At 44.5% G+C, this 12,042-nt stretch overlaps 1 protein-coding gene across 3 annotated transcripts in view; it reads left to right on the plus strand.

Moving 5' to 3' along the window:
• Positions 1-12,042, plus strand: part of EYA1 (EYA transcriptional coactivator and phosphatase 1) — a 152,654-nt gene that overhangs the window by 14,981 nt on the left and 125,631 nt on the right. The gene's annotated exons all lie outside the window — the stretch shown is intronic.

Below are 12,042 nucleotides of genomic sequence, written 5' to 3' on the forward strand. Positions count from 1 at the left end.
TAGTACTCCACAATAAGTGTTTGGGTTGATATTGCATTTAGAAACCTTAACTCATTTATTTGGAGTAGGCTTGTCATGTCATACTAATGGACGATGCATGTGCCCCCCCCCCATTATACATCATGCCAATGGGAGCTTTATTTCCTATTGCTATTTGCAGTGCAGAGGGGGAGGGTTTTTTTTTTAGAATTGCAGCAGGGAAGGGGAGAGTTAAACCTCTTCTTCCTGTGCACTGTGATCCAGATTTGGTTTCTCTATGGTTGGGTTTAATTTTTTTAAACAAACCTGACATCACTGCAAGTGATGCATTTAACCTCATGTGTAATTAGTCCTCCACCAAATGACCAAGAAAAAATAATTATTTAAATAACTTAGATCAAGTTTCTCATTTAGTAATTTACATATTTTCTTATCAAAAGTACATACTAAATGGTTTCTAAACAGAAGTTATTGGTTTGCAACTAAATATAGCCTTTACAATATCTAGGAACATACTAAAATCCAGCTTCAGAAAGAATCTGACCTTCCTCCCCGAAAAATTCCTCTCACCTACTAACTCTCCTGTTTCTCCATTGCAAACACTGATTCCCCCAAATACACCTTGCTCTTCTCTCTAGGGAACAGCATGCTAACTTGAAGTACAGCATGCCACAATCCCCTGGGAAATGTACTCACATTGCAGGAGTAGCGTTTGCAAAAACGTCATTTCCCAGGTGTTACTTCAAGGCCTTATTTATGCATTTCTTACATTTATATCCCACCTTTCCTCCAAGGAGCACAAGGCAACATACACGATCTTCCTCCTATCCATTTTATCCTCACAACAACCTAGTGAAATAGATTAGGCTGAAAGTCAGTGACTGGCCCAAAGTCACCCAGTGAGTTTCATGGCAGTGTGGGGACTAGAACCCAGGTCTCCTGAGTTCCAGCACTCTAACCACTACACCACACTGGATCTCAGCATGCCAGGCATTGGGAAAGGAGGGGAGAGAGAGACCTTTGCCCCTTACTTCTTCCCATGGTCTGCGGGTGAAGGCATGGTGGAAAGTGTTGAAAAGAACTGTTTTCCAGCATGGATTAAAATCCAACCCAGAGAGGATTCAGGACCCAAATGCTCATGTGACAGATGGGGCATACATGACAAGTTTCCTGTAATTCATACTTCCAGGCCGGGAAGTGTGAGTTTGGTGAATTACTACAGAAGACACAGTTTGGTGTACTGGATTGTGGGCTAAGTATCCAGAAATTATCAAACAAGAGCTTGTAAATACTTGGCAGAATGTCATGGAAAGTACATACTCATGCTGTTTGCTTGATAGGGTCATAAATATTGATAATTTACCACCAAAATAAAATAAATAGCCTGTTGTCTTATAGTTGGATTCAGAAGAAAATACATTCCCTTGTTTCTTTTCTATTTCTTGTATATAGGAAAATAGTCTTCAATTTGGTGTGTTTGATACAGAAATGTTTTCTATTGAAAATGTCAGCTGGGTGTGCAGAACTAAAGAGAGTAAGAAAAAGCAAATTACATATTGGGTATTAAAAATAAAATGGCCAGTATCACAGTACTTTAGTATAAGTCTATGTTGTGGCTGCATTTCACACACTGAATATAATTGTGGTCAAATATATATATATATATATGCAACTTAGGAAAGGGCAAATACATTGATCAAGAAGTTGGAACATGTTTCCGATGAGGTTTATGCTTATAGGCTTTTTAGTGCAGAAAAAAGATAGCAGGGGGCATGATAGGGATTTCTAAATTATGAATGCTGTGGAGAGTATGCATAGAGATATTTTTCTCAACGACAACAACAATTTTATATGGTGATTTTTAGAGTAATCAAAGTACAACTCCCAGCATTCCTGCTTTCCCTAGAAGGCCATGCTTTCTAGGGCTGATGGGAATTGAAGTCCAAAACGTCTGGAGGGTACAAGGTAGGGGAAGGCTGTTTTACAACAATCCTATATGGTCAGTTAGTATTATCATCTCCATATTGAAAATTGAGGGGAAGCTGTCTGCCTGATTTGGGGGGATCTCCCATACTACTGTTCAGCCCAACCTATTCAGCTTGAAAGAGGCATCAATAAAAATAAGCTATGCAACAACTGATTGTTTCTGGGTTGAATATCTTGTACACATGTTCTGCAAACCTTTTGAAACAGCTCTTTGATGGGTGCTCCAATCTGGGCTCCTTTTCCCCCCTCTCCCATGGAAGACTTCTGTATAACAGCAAGGGGAAGGTGCCTCTCATTGCAGGAATATTGCAGTTACCTTTCTTGCATACTTTCACCAGATGGAATGGTACACACCAGAAAAAAGGAAGAATGCATATCCCATGTTCACTTCTCTTTTTATTTCAGTTAGTTTAAAAAGTCTAACCTCCACTCTCTATTCAAATGCAAGTATAATCATTTTTTCCCCTCAACATGAGTCATGTGATTCTACTTTAATAAAATGGCAATGCATTTGGATAACTGAGGGCCAAACTAACGTCACCCTATAATATAGTCTATAGTTGTGACTATATGCACCATCAGCTGTGTGTGTGTGTGTGTGTGTGTGTACGCATGTAATAGCGGGTGCAGGCAGGCTCATTTCATTGGGACATCAGAGCATGGGGAAGTGAGGTTTAACCCTTTCTTCTCCTGATAAAAAATCCCATCCCTGCTGCCCCAGAAGTAAAACTAGCGTTGCTGCCAAACTGGTGTGTGTGTGTGGCATCAGCTATTAATTAAAAGCAAACCAACCCAGAATACTATGATGTGTTTAGTGTCACATCAAATTTGGCCCCACAATTTCCTAAAAACAAAGTTTAGATGCGAGTTCTGAAAACCCAATTAGGGATGTATTAATTAATTAATCAATCAATTTTTAATCTACCTAATAACAAAGGGTCTCTGGGTGAATTACATTTTTATTCCTTTACTTTTGTAATACAAAAAAATCAGAAATTCAGTAATAAACAGCACAGAAAAAAATAAAAACCTATAAAAGCTGCTATTCAATATAAAATGCCTAAGAGAAGACAAAAGTCTTCACCTGGCACTGAAAAGATAACAAAGTAGGTGTCAGGCAAAATTCCTTGGGGAGGGAAGATGGGGTGCTACAACTAAGAAGGCCCTCTCTCTTGTGGCCACCTGCCCAGCTTGCTTCAGTGGGGCTACCTGACGGAGAGCCTCTGAAAATGACCTTATATATGTTTACCATAGACATTCTAAAGCTATGCATGTACACAGCTGGAGTTGTTTTAAGGGTGTTTCCTGCATTATATCACCAAGCAGGATAGGCAAGCCATTTACCATTGAATATAAACTTACCTTTTTTAGGTCTGTGATTGGCTGCAGCAAAACGTTTCAAAACAGCTCTGGCTGCATTCACAGTTTTCCCATGTCTATGAATATAGCTGGCTAGGGTTGAGCCTGAATGCCTGTAGTCAATTATGCATGTTTGCCCCAGAAGATGAAGTTTAAGTGGTGAAGAGTAATGATGGGAGAATACCACTTGGCTCAGCTCAGAATTGGGCCAGGTGAGCATCCCAAAAAGTTTTGTTTGTTTTCAGAGAGTTCTCTTCTGGCTTCTAATGTTGGCAGATGTGCATAGATGGTGCTCCGTACAGGTGCATTAGGATAACAATCCCTGGGAATTGTGGTTTGGTTTAACCTGGCCTAAGCCCATGCTGTGTCACATGCCATGGCAGAGGGACCCTGAGTAAGCACACTGAGGAGCAACATAGAATTTTAGATATAGATGGGGCACAACAACCATAAAATATCAACCAAGAAAAATGATTTATCCAAGTAGAAAAGATACTATTCGAGCAAGATATTGTTTGAATAGTATTCAATAGTCATGCAAGATATTGCATGACCAGACTCAAGAAGTCTGGTCATGCAGTTCACACTGTGAGACATTCATCAGGATTTAGTGGATCTTCAGAGGAGGCCCTATTGTCCGTGACACGGCCTACAGATTTCCATTTGGCAGTGACATGGAGACAGGTCTTCTCTATAGTGATGCCTGCCCTGTTGAATGATCTCCCCCCTGCAGTACGTCAGCCCTCAATGCTAGTGTGTTCTAGGCATTTATAAAATGTATCTTTTTTACTTCGCTTTCCCTCAGTCATGAGTTGTCTTGAACAATCTCTAATATTGTACTACTGCATATTTATTACATAGTTCTATTATTTTATGATGTTGTTGTGAACAGCTTCAGAATTTGTGCAAATGAGAAATACTACTAATAATACATAAATATTATTAGTTGCTTAGGTAATTATTAGATCCCTGGACCATAAGTCTTTATGACTGCATGTAGACAATCATTCTTGGTTTAATAAAATGAGATATGAACAAGTACTTTTCCCACGCATGCAGACTCTTCGGTCCTCCCTTCATGCAAGCTGGCAAACAAACTAGGAAATGTTCAATTAACTCTTTCCATTTAGTTCGATCCAGGAAACTATTTAAGAGCTATGGAACAAGCCAGGATATTAAACCTACCATTTGAAGTTGGTTTAATATCCTGGCTTGTTCCGAAGTGCTTAACTATCGTTTCATGGTTTGAACACAATGGAAAATTACAGTTAATTGAAGACTTCCTGGTTTGTTTGCTGGCTCATGTGAAGCAAAGGGGTTGTATGTGTGGGGCTAATTCATCTCTTGGCTTATTAAGTCAATGCTCCCTATATCATGCTTCAGGAATAAGAACTCAAGTTCCAGGCAGAGTGGGAGAATATGTCCTGCTATGCCTCAGATATCTGCACCTACAGCTCAGTCCCACGCCTGCTCCAGGGACATCTTGATTTGACCCTACCTTAGGGTCAAATTACATATTACATCAATTGCGTAGCATGCCGCTCCCTTTTGTTGTTTTCCTTTACTCTAAAGTAAGTGCATGGGTACGATCTGCACTGGGATCACCACATGTGGGGAAGGGAGATTTAATCCTTCCCTCGGTCACTTCTCTCCCAAAATTCACCCCCACCCTGTGACAACTAAAGAAAGAGGGAAATGCCTCCATTGGTGCCAGTGGAGCCCCCCCCCCTTTTCTTTTACTGCTGCACCAAAGGGGGAGGGAATTTTGAGAAGGAGGGATTAAATCTCGCCTCCCTGAATGTACTGCTCTGATCTAGATCAGAGCCCCAAATATTTATTTTAGAGTAAAGAAAAACTAGAAATGGAGCTGCATGCTGCATAATTAACAAAGCATGTAGTTTGACCTTTAGTGACAGTAAAATAGACAGTTTCCAATGACCATGTCCATTGCTTCTTTTCATCCTCCAAAAATTTAAAGAGTTCTGTTCACCCCTCCTGATGTCTGCCCCAACTGTACTTTCACGGACCAATTTCCCTCTCTAAAGACTTTTCCATCAAGCATCTAAACCGCATCACTGTCATGCATTCCACATCATACTACACATTGCATTCCTGTCCACAACTTTTCTTTCTACAGGAATTTGTGTGGAATCTAATGAGAGCTGAAGGTCATAGGCATATATATGATGAGTATGCCATATATACAAAGAAACTGCATTTAGGAGAGCTATATAAATAAAACTGGCATTGCAATTTGAAATAAGGGTCAGTTCTACTATAGTAGTATTTCAGTAATCAGTTTTGGGGTTATTTTGGAAATTGGTCAAATGGCTAGTACATTTTGAAGATTGTATCTGCTGTTCTTCTGAAAGCTGTGGCCTACAGTAGTGTGTCAGCAGCACACAAAATTTGAGTGATATAATAACCACTGTAGGAAGGACAAGAGGGGATTCATAGGGCCAAGTGAAGAGGTATATTGGTCAGAGAAGTAACAGAAGGTGGTTTTGGAAAAAAACAATTGCCAATGCATGAAAAATGTACTCAAGGTTGAACCAAATTCCTGCAGTGGTTGAGTACTATTTCAGTTTACTTCAATACTGGGGTTTCTAAAATGTGGTAGAAATAGTTTCTACACACATTCACTGTGTTCTAAGGCATTTATTTTCATGGCAGAGAATGTGTGTTGAAACTATGTTTTTTTACACTTAGAATATCTATTTTTACCAGTAGGACTGCTTTAGGAGCTCTATTTTTGCAAGCTGAGATCCTCCAAAATACTTAGTTCTATCTTGCAATATATTGCACATGCATGACTACTTAACTGAACGTGTGCAGTTCAACAATATGTATTGTGTCATGAGTTTGCCAAGCAATCTGAGATGGCAACATCCTTAGAGCGTGGCTTCTGTCCATGCCTAGTTGAGTGTGTTCTTTCTTCTGTTGGCTTTGGTGATTTTTGGTGGATTAAGCCTTCCTAAAAGTTAGGAAGACCTGAGTATGATAAAGCCCAGTTTCACTTAGTTCAGGTCAGAGCCTATGAGCAAGTGCATGATTTTGAGTCTCACACCTTCCCCATTTCATCCTGTCTGAAATGTCCTAACAGGTGTGCATGGGTTAATATTTCATAGGTGCTTCAGATCTAAAGTGCCAGGGTCACAATATAATATGGGGCAGTAAAACCTGCTGTTTTCAGATTGGAGGTTTGTTAGTCCTCACCAGGCAGATCTTCACGACAACGGAATGAGAAGCACGTTGGAGTATTAGCTTCATTTTCATGAAATTGGCTTTGGTCCATCAGGAGCACATAAAGCAAGATAAGCCAAGTGTACCGTACCTTTAAAATCTGGTTTTCAGGGGTCACACAGCACTTGAAAGTAACATACCTCCAAGTAGGGGGAGTAGAACTGAAGGTCACCAAACTGTCAGGGGCTGCTCAGTAGGGATGTATGAAAGTGACTTTCGCGGACTATGCTGATGGTGGTGGGGGAGGCATTCCGTCTCTCCCCCCAGAATTCTCAACGGGGGGGAGGCGATCCATTCCTCCCCCCCAGAATCCTCCACGGCTGGCTGTGCTCCACGGCAGCTCCGTGCAGCAGCCAGCCAGGCCCAGCCAGGCCAGAGCCGTCCGCAGCCGGATTTCCGGCCGCGGAGGGCTCTGGGAAAAAACAAAACAAAACTGCGTACGCAAATGGCGGCAGCTACGGCCGCCGCCATTTGCGTTCCTTATTTTTGGCTGTCTTAGTCTATGTAAATATTTATGTAGGCTAAAACGGCGAATCAAGAAGGGACGCAAATAGCGCCTGCTACGCTATTTGCGTTCCCCTTTATTTTCACCGTCATAGTCTACGTAAATATTTACGTAGATTAAGACGGTGAAAATAAAGGGGAACGCAAATAGCATCTGCTATGCTATTTGCATTCCCCTTTCTTGTCTTCGTCTCAAGTGCAGCATCTGAAGGCCCCCCTGAGAGCAGCTCAGGCTCTCAATTTCACCCTATTCCATTTCCAGCATTCTGCCATGCACAGTTATTTCTTCCACGCACACCCCTCTCCCTTTCTTCTTCTCCCTGCTTGCAATGATAAGTTCCTGTAAACCCGATTTACATCACAACAGAGAAATGGCTTTACATCAGAGAAACTATAGAACATCAAAGAAGCACAACATTCACAATAGTGATTTGTGCTTTACGGCAAGTTACTAAAGTTAGCCTTTAACCCTTTCACTGCAAGGGAGCAAGATTTATTTCTTACTTCTGAGTAAACATGCACAGAAGGGGTGGATATGTTAAAGGTTAAAAGCAGGCTACCTAAGGTGAAGGAGTGTCCCCACTACTGCGATAATGTGAGGGGTTGCTGCTGCACTCCTGGGGATTTTCTCGATGGGACAAACTACTTCCATTGGGGAAACAAGAAGGAATGGGGTGCCCCACCCCATTGACCACATCACTGCCAAGTCACAGAGGCATGCCCAGGATTTAATGCAGGGGGACATGGCACACTGGTAAAACCGCCCGGGAGCCATTTTCGGTAAAAACATCAGAGTAAAAGGAGTTTCAGAAAATGCGGCTTTTCAAGAGGGAAGTAGCTGGTTGGCAGCGGATTGGTGGCAACGTCATCTGTCGTGAAGGAATTCAGACTGCTCTAACTTCACACTAAATTGCTCATGAAGACAGCCCCCAGGACTAGATAAAATACCATTTCTGGTCAGCCAATAGAAACATGAGTTTTCACTCCAAGGGAAGCTTGGCATTAGGAAATATTCCTTTCTGTATTGAGGAGAGAATTTAGATCAGGGGTGGGCATAAAGTGGACCTGGATGTACTGGTAGTAGGGATGGATGAAAGTCCCTTACCTGATCCCGAAGCTTGCTTCGCGGTGGGGGGGAGGCGCTCCGTCTCTCCCCCCAAAATTCTGGCCGGGGGGGGCGCCCCGTCCCTCCCCGCCGAAATTCTGGCCGGGGGGGAGGCGCCCCGTCCCTCCCCCCTGAAATTCTGGCCGGGGGGGAGGCGCCCCATCCCTCCAGCCACGAAACCTCCTCTCCTGCCAGGACGCAAATGGCGGCGGCCATAGCCGCCGCCGTTTGCATCCCTGCAGTCAGCCGTGATAGGCTACATAAATGTTTACGTAGCCTATCACGGCTGACTTTGGGGGGAAAAAAAAGCGCGTATGCAAATGGCGGCGCCCATGGGCGCCGCCATTTGCGTTCCTTATTTTGGCACGTGTAGTCTATGTAAACATTTACGTAGTACGGCGAAAATAAGGGCAATGCTATTTGCGTTCCCCTTATTTTCGCCGTAGTCTACGTAAATGTTTACGTGGACTACACGTGCCAAAATAAGGAACGCAAATGGCGGCGCCCATGGGCGCCGCCATTTGCATACGCGCTTTTTTTCCCCCCCAAAGTCCGCCGTGATAGGCTACGTAAACATTTACGTAGCCTATCACGGTGTTTTTTAAAAATCTAGCCATGATAGGCTACGTAAATCTTTACGTAGCCTATCACATTTGTTTGTTTGTTTGTTCGTTTGTTTTACTTGGAAATGGCGACGGCGGCAGCTGGTCGGAAGATCGGCTGCCACAGCCGCCGCCACCGGAGCTGCTGCTGCCGCCAGGGACATTCGAGAAAGGTAAGTCCCGTCCCGGGGGGGGCGGGGGGCAGACCGTTTCTCCACCAATTTCGGGGGGCCGAATGCGCTGGCATTCGGCCTCCCCGAGATTCGTGAATAAATTCTCTGACATCCCTATGTATTTATTGATCAGTAGATCAATAAGAATGTCTGACTCTCAATTGTTTAACAATAGCAGCAGCAAAGACTTCATATTAGGGATGTCAGAGAATTCCGCCACGGATCTCGGTGAGGCCGAATGCCAGTGCAATTGGCCCCCCGAACTCCGTGGCGGAACGGCCTGCCACCCCACCGCCCCCCGCGGATCCCCCCCGGGACGAGACTTACCTGGGGCGGATGTTCAGGACGGCGGCGGCTCCAGTGGCGGCGGCAGCAGCTGGTCTTCTGACTGGCTGCCGCCGCTGCCACCATTTGCAGTCTGTTCCCCCCCCCATTCGTGATAGGCTATGTAAAGACTTACGTAGCCTATCTTGTCTGGGTTTAAAAAAAAAAAAAGCCTACGCAAATGGCGGCGGCTATGGCCACCGCAGTTTGCGTTCCTTATTTTTGGCCGTCTTAGTCTATGTAAATATTTACGTAGACTAAGATGACGAAAATAAGGGGGAATGCAAATAACGTAGCGGACGCTATATGCGTTCTCCCTTATTTTCGCCGTCTTAGTCTACGTAAATATTTACGTAGAGTAAGACGATGAAAATAAAGGGGAACGCAAATAGCATCCGCTACGCTATTTGCATTCCCCTTTCTTGTCTTCATCTTAGTCTACGTAAATATTTACGTAGACTAAGATGGCCAAAAATAAGGAACGCAAATGGCAGCAGCCGTAGCCACCGCCATTTGCGTACGCGTGGTGTTTTTTTTTAAATCCAGACGTGATAGGCTACGTAAGTCTTTACGTAGCCTATCATGGCTGAATTCAGGGACGCAAACGGCGGTGGCTACGGCCGCCGCCATTTGCGTCCCTGGTAGCCAGTGGCCGGATGTCTGGCTGCTGGCGAAGCTGGCCAGAGGCTCCGCGGAATCCCCGTGGAGCGGAGCCGGCCAGCCAGGATTTCTGGAGTAGGTGCATAGTGCCTCCCCCCCGGCGAGGATTCTGGGGGGAGGGACGGAGCGCCTCCCCCCCCAGCGGAACCCGGCGAAGCCAGGTATTTATTTATTTATTTATTTATTTATTTATTAATCGCCCATCTGACTGGTCACCCAGCTACTCTGGGCGATGTACAACCCACCATAAAACAATTTAAAACAATAAAATTTTACCATAATTTTTTTTTTTTAAATACCCTAACCCACCCCAAATGCCTGCCTGAACAACCACGTTTTTAATACACGACGGAAGCTCATTAAAGAGGGGGCATGACGGAGTTCCCTAGGGAGAGAGTTCCACAGAGTGGGGGCCACCACAGAGAAGGCCCTCTCCCTCGTCCCCACCAGTCTAGCTGTCCTGGCTGATGGGACAGAGAGAAGGCCATCCGAGGCTGATCTTGTTAAGCGGCCTGTCTGGTGTTGCTGGAGGCGCTCCTTAAGATAGGCTGGGCCGGAACCATATAGGGTTTTAAAGGTCAAAACCAACACCTTGAATTTGGCCCGGAAAACAACTGGTAACCAGTGCAACTCCTTCAGCACTGGAGTGATGTGATCTCGCCGGCGGCTGCCTTTAATCAGGCGAGCCGCCGCGTTCTGTACCAGCTGCAGTTTCCGAACCGTCTTCAAGGGTAACCCCACATAGAGCGCATTACAGTAGTCTAAACGAGAGGAGACCAGGGCATGTACTACCGATGGGAGCAGATGGTCGGGAAGGAAGGGGTGCAGCCGCCGTATCAGATGGAGTTGATACAGCGCTGTCCGGCTCACAGCTGACACCTGAGCCTCCATGGACAGCTGGGAGTCCAAAATGACCCCCAGGCTGCGGACCTGGTCTTTCAAGGGTAGCTGTACCCCATTCAACACCAGGTCAACATCCCCCAGCCTCCTCTTGTCTCCCACCAAAAGTACCTCGGTCTTGTCAGGGTTGAGCTTCAGCTTATTCCTCCCCATCCAGCCACTCACCGTCTCCAGACATTTGGACAGGGATTCTACGGCCAACGGGGTAGGCAGGGTTTCGTACACCCCTACTTCATATGGTGGGGTACCCAGAGAAAGGCCTTAGAAGATGATTCTTAGTCTGGGTAGGTATATGTGGGAGGAGGTGATCCTTCAAATAACCAGGCCACAAGTCGCTAAGGGCTTGAAAGGTTAGTGCCAGCACTTAGAATTGGGCCCAGAAACAGGCTGTAAGTCAGTGCAGATGGCAAGGCACTGACATAATACAATTGTATCAGCTACTCATTGTTGACAATCTTTCCGCCCTATTTTGGACCAGCTGAATTTTCCAAACGGTAATCCAAACAAGACTTTACCAGAGATTGGATAACCTGTTATCTCTGTCCAGGAAGGGCGGTGGCAGCATTCTACCCCTAAAGGTGCTTCCTTGCTGTAATGGGTGACCCACTGTGTTCCACCCTGACTTCTGCAAAGACTTCTGTTTGCATGGGTAGAATACTTGCGTGCCATTTGGTTTTAAATTTTGTGAACCACCCAGAGAGCTTCGGCTATTGGGTGGTATAGAAATGAAATAAATAAATAAAATAAAATAAAATAATGGGAAGATCGCACATAATTACTTTTTCTGTAATTCTGGAATATACAGCATGGTACTTCATTTAGTAAATTATTTTTAATGTGAAGTACTGACAAAATCTGATGTATTTTGATTGCAATGTAGTTGAGCTTTAATTTCTTAATCATAGGTCTTCGAAACAGGAGCTAATCAAATCCAATCTTGTAATCCAGTGCAAAATTATCCCGGAATAAGCCCCCCCCCCCCAATTAAGGCACATAAACTTGACTACAATTAGGAGAAGGACTGAAGCTCAGTACGTGAGCAATACTTTGCATGCCAAAGGTCCAGTCCCTACCTTTGCAGATAAGGCTGGAAAGATTCCTGTCTGCGAGTCAGGAGAGTTGCTGCTAATCAGTGTAGAGAGTACAGAGTCAAATGGATCAATGGCATAAGGCAGCTTCCTATGTTCACCAATCAGAGCAGGAATGC

This window comes from Heloderma suspectum, chromosome 4, assembly GCF_057233095.1.
Source record: "Heloderma suspectum isolate Gila_16-S chromosome 4, 16-S_ref, whole genome shotgun sequence".
In the NCBI taxonomy this organism is placed as follows: domain Eukaryota; kingdom Metazoa; phylum Chordata; class Lepidosauria; order Squamata; family Helodermatidae; genus Heloderma; species Heloderma suspectum.